This window comes from Trematomus bernacchii, unplaced genomic scaffold (assembly GCF_902827165.1).
Source record: "Trematomus bernacchii unplaced genomic scaffold, fTreBer1.1, whole genome shotgun sequence".
NCBI lineage: Eukaryota > Metazoa > Chordata > Actinopteri > Perciformes > Nototheniidae > Trematomus > Trematomus bernacchii.
In genome coordinates this window covers 7,970,768-7,976,767 of record NW_022988097.1, presented here as the reverse complement: position 1 = coordinate 7,976,767, position 6,000 = coordinate 7,970,768, and positions in this window count along the sequence as shown.

Here is a 6,000-nt window from a genome sequence, read left to right as displayed (position 1 = left end):
ATATTTTAATTCAATAATTATAAATTGTATGTAATATGTTATCTAACCTTTTGAATTTCTTTTTTGAAAGAAAAAGGATGAACAATTTCCAAACAAATACAGATGACCACCCAAGAGCAACATAAATGAAATGGACTCTTCAGAGCCTGGAGCAAATGTGTGTGGGCATAACAGACACACCTTTATATATCTGTTCACTCTCTGCTTGTTACAGCAACATATATTTTCGTGTTTTAGGCTACTTTTGTTATGGTTCTGGACGTGGTGTACTTTAAAACTTCACATCATATGGCAAAGAAAAATAAACTTTTTCAGTCTGTATACAAATGTTACAAAATCAGTCAGAATGAACTATGAGAAGTTTGCAGGTTTACAGAAACAGCAATTGTAAAATACAAAAACAAAGATGAGTAACAGTCAAACATTACATTTTTGGAATAGTCTTGAAAAGAAAAGAAACATGTATAATACACTTTTTAGATTTGAAAAATATCACAAATAGGATGGTTAATAAATATAAACTGAGGAAATTAGTATTTGTTAAGAACTTCAGTTTATGTAATATGCATTTTATTATGTTTCTTCATTTTCAGTGAATTCATTTTATCGGAATTGTACACAATAATTTATTCTAAGGTTTTTGTGATAAACTATGGCAGTCAGGAAAAAGTGATTTGGTTTCAAATCCAGTTTGTATTGGGAAACAGTATCATTGAATTTAATTCCTCAATGTTTGGGGTCCCACTGCTGTATGTGTAATATTAGTAACAAGTATTGCAAAAAGCAACCGCTTTTTTGTATCCAAATATTGCATGAACATGGAAACTGATTTCTGTAGCATAATTTTGAAAAACCTTATCAGTTCAAATCATGTTTACGACCAATTCTCATAAAACACGGAAAAGTCATTAATGATTAATGTGGTGATAAAACAATGTTGAGTATATTTTGTGAGCCTTTTAAAAGGGTCATAAAGAAGAACATTAGGGTTAATTTTAATGAATGTACAAGTGTTTAGTTTGAGTGTCTCCTTCACTCACCAGAAAGGGGGGATTTAGTTATATGTAATGTGTTCTATAAAACAACAACAAAATGCATCTTGATTTATTTCATTTGCAGTCCAAATCTAATTGCTCATGTTCATCACTTTGTCTTAATGAAGTTACAGGCTGTATGTAATACAATTGAAATATTATCCCGCATCCAACTTAAGAATGTGCTTTAGAAACGGCTTAATCTGAGGAGCTGCCATCTATTACAGTGACATGCAAAGGACTCGCAGTGGGAGAGACTCTCCCCAAAAGGCTTGAGTATTTCCTTTAATGAATGAGGCCTGTACATCAGTGTTGACCCGGACCATGTGGTTAAGCTCTCCAGCTGGGGTTCCAATTACCATTAATATTCTGATATGATGTATTCAGTTTGCAGTAGCTCGAAGAAGTGGGTTATCTCAGCTAGGAATCCACAAATGTCAATATTAAAATGGATGTGAGGTATTTTCAACCGTTGAATTTCTGTGATCTATGCAAGTTCACCTTCTGTGATATTCAGAATAATTTGTGTAGGAGAAGAAAAAGTCAGCGAAGCTCTCTTCTACCCTTCACCACTATCATGCATCGAATTCAGGGTAGCATTTTCTTGAATTGCCTTGATCAGTAATGCAGCCATCTGTCATGTTGGCAGGTACAGTACAGGACTCATGAGTGCAGCACTCAAAAAGGGATCTGTTGTTGTTTTTATGAAAGACATCATCTGTCCAAAGTTAATGGCACCTGTAAAACTTGCCACATAGGATAAAAATAATCACATAGCCTTGACAACATCCTGGCTTTTTGTCACTCCACCGCAAAGCCATAAAAACATGTGGTTTGGTGGGAAAAGAGGAAATGGATAGCAATTGACTCAAATCCTCACTGATCTAAGCTAAGTAAAAATATACATTCTCAACGTTTATATGTGTCTCAGTTAAAGGTAAACATGATGTCATTATCTTGGCCTTTTTTATATATATATATATATATATATATATATATATATATATATATACACATAAATAAGAGGTTCAATCGTATGATATTCATCATATTACAATACTTTGGTCCTTCCGATACCTTTTCCACTCGCTTTCATCCGGTGAGGTTATTTGCTGTAAATATCACCTGGGACGCTGAGTGACAAAATAATGACAACCTCTTTTGAGGCAGAGCAATTTCCCAGAATTGAATGAGCAGGATGTGTGCAGAGTGAACAATATGTGCACTCGCCTCCCGATTGGTCTCTGTCAATACCATTCTGACATCTCCCCAAGAATGTGTTCAGACAAATAGATTGGACATCTCACAAACAGTCGCTGAGGGGAGAAATAGAGATTTAAATGCATACACGCATTGTCCACTGGACTTTGTTTATTTTGAAACTCCCTTTAGATGAATGCACTCACAGGCAGAAAGGGATCACATTAAAGCAATGGCAAAATGTGTTGAACCAGGTTTCCAAAAAATTCATTTCAGCTGGAATATAATGTAATTGAGGTATACATCTAACAGAGAGCTTGCTCATACAGTAACTACATGTTCAGAAATATTAGTTAATTAAAGTGTCTTTGAACGGGCTGGGTTTGTGTGACAGGGAAATCCATTCATTCCATTAACATAGTAACTGTATATATTTGCATGTCAAATGTCAAAGAGAGTATTGAGTTGTGGTTTGACAAATACATGTCTCATTTATTCTTGTTATACGACACTTTGACTCATGTAAAGAACATAGTCTGAGTCGCTGAAGGTCATTACTTTTTAATTTGAACCAAAATTAAATGTGTTTTCATCAGTATGCACCATCCGTTTTACATGTGTTATTTTTAGAAGTGTAATCTATCATCTCTTGTTTGAATCATCTTACCCTAAGATATGTTTTAGTGGGATGAACATGTGCTGGTGAAGACAGGTGTTTTTTGTACACCACTGGTGTTAATTAAATGGTTCATTGGATTCGAAAATGAATTTTAAAAGTGACACTTTGGATTTTTTTTTTTGAATGTGTAAAATGTTACAAAATGATAACTGGTGTGATAAGAGAACACATTAGCAGATATCTTTGAAGTTATTAGCAATTCAAATTTTTTTAACTAGCATAAATGCAATAAACGGTAGGTTCGCGTACTGTATGTAAAGACGTCTAACCTCTATGTTTACCATCTGTTCAAGGTACATTAACATTACAGTATAAAAACGAATAATTTCCGTAATGGCCAGTGGTTTTAGGAGTTTTATACTCTTCACTTAATTTATATCTGCATTTAAAATTATGCTAAAGTATGAGTACATAATGATGATAACATACAGTAAATTTCAATAGTAAAAGTACTCATTATACAGTATTCCTCTATGCCATTCCTTTATTATCACTGATGCATTGAGCTGCATTTTATTGTTGCAGGTAAATTAAACGTCTTTATATTCAGTTGGATCGTTTATTTAAAGCAATATACATTATATTTATAATACACCTTAAATAGTATGTTGATAAACAAACATTATAAGCAACTATATTGAGAATTATCCTTGAGTTATTATTATTATGAACAGAAGCACTAACCTCAATCTGGCGGCATGTTCTCCGCTGTGATTTGCTGCTGTTTTTATATCATTGTTAATGATTATATTTGGACCTTGAAGGGTTGAACACACAAAAGAAGACATTTGCAGATGTTTGCTAATGGTATTTTTTCAGTATTTTTCTATAATAGACCAAAAAATACTTGATTAACCGTTGTCAGGTTAATGGACAATAAAATTGTGTTAAGCTAAAGCCTTAATTTATAATATCATCTAATAGTTTATAAAGAACATTTTAATACATGAAATAACAATTACTGTGATGCAGGGAGGTAAAAAGTTCAATATGTAGAGTGGAAGCACAAGATATTATAAAATTAAAATACAATATCTCAAAATGTAACTTGCATTTCAGTTGTTTGGTACCTTGTTCATTTCGTGAAACTGAATCATGGTGCTGACAGATGGTATATCGTTCTTCACATAAAAAAATAATTAGGGATATTTGGAACACATTAAAACAAAGTATAATGGAATTCATTCTTAGTTTTTAGCTCTTAGGATATGCACATTTTTTAAGTTAATGTGCTCTCTAGTATTGCCATTTTTAACAAAAGAAACAATGATCTTTAGTCATAAATTCCAGGTAACATTTTATCAGGGTTGAAGCATGGCATTTTGAAATGAAGCTCCCCAAATGTTAAGTATTGCTAGCCTGTGTTACTCTGTCAGATCCAGCCGCGGTAGATGAGGTTCTGTTATCAGAGTCTCCGAGCAGCGCAGGGGAAGAGTGACACAAAAGCAGGGAGTCATAAAACATTCAACATCATTCAAAGTCTTTTCTCCCGTGCCCGCTTAGACAATGTGACATTCAAAACAACTGGCAAATGTCGGTCCAGGAAGCATATTTCAGGAAAACCTTGAAACTTTTTTTTCCCTAAGAATAATGTAATGTAGAGGAGGGGGGGGGGGGGACCTGTTGGAACAAATGGTTGATCTTGACACATTTAACTGTCACTCATTGTCTAGTGAAAAGTATAGCGAGTGTCGTATTCATATTTCCAGGCTGGTTCCAATAACGTCATAATAATATTGTTTAGCAGGCATATGCTTTTGAAATAATAGGATACAATTTTGCAGGGAAAATAATGCTGTTTTTATTCTGAATCCTGAGAAAATCCCACCTCATTTGGACTTGATTAGATACCCTTTAACTTTGTTTTTCTTGAGCTTTCTTGACATTTATATTCAACATGGTAAACTAAATGAATTCCTTGCGGAAATGCATCTCTTCAGAATTAAAGTCGGCATGGAAATGTGACGGGGAGTTCATATCGCTGCTTTATTTCATATTCTTATGAGGTCTTTAAAATCTAAGTGCTCTTTTTTCTTTCTCCTCACCTATTAGAGAACACAGCTGTGAGAAAAAAGAAACTAAAGAATAAAGTTACCATGTGTTGAACTGTTTAGGCGCTAAGCAGAGGTTTGATGAATTACAAGTCAGTTAAACCATTTTGCTGACGGCATGCGCATTTATTTATGACTCTGAGACTGGGAGAAAATGAAATCATCATATATTTCCAAACACTCACGCCGTGTTTTAGATTAGGGGAATCTATTTGGGATGGAAACGCATTCTATGAATAAATTGTTTGAATTCTCTTTCTAAACTACTCTTGGAGCACTCAAACATTGCCTGGGCTCCTTTCACCCATCAAGCTCTTGAATTCACAAAGAATGTGAAGAATCTGAAAAAAACAAACATCTTAATTTCAGGGCACTACAGGACACTGTCTTCCTCCAAGTCAAGAGAGTTGTACTTTGGATCGAAACACCAAATCAACTTTAATTTGTAGAGTGTCCTCTTTTGATTTATAGTCATGGAATAAAATGCAGCCCATTTCGCATGATTTGGTGGTTATCCTATTTTACATTTTCATCAAATCACATTCTCGGGCCATATCTGTAAAATTGAGAAATCATCAGAGCTGAAGTAGTGGGATATTGGAAGTTCAGCTTCATCAGCAGTCTGTGCTGCTGAAATGAGAGACCTTCAGTAGGCTCCTTCATCCTCACCCACCCTCGCCTTCACTTTCTCCCTCTCTGTTTTTTTTTTTAACTCTCCATCTCTCACACTCTCGTTCGGTTTTGATCCTCACTCAACTGCACAAGATGTGGTGAGATCACACTACGGCTTCTTTATCTCCACTTGTGTGAAATAATTTAATTTAAGTCACAGCGTATTCAGATCATAACATGTTATTGGTGTATTGAGAGATACAGCTGCAGACAGATCTGGAGTAAAAGCCTATGTGCATTACTAATGTAGTGATGATGGTGGTGCTTATATTACTTTTGGATAACATGGGCTTTAAAATTGTTATCCTGGATCTTGAGTGAGGCATATATATAGGTAGAAGGCATTATAATCTATAATAGAGTG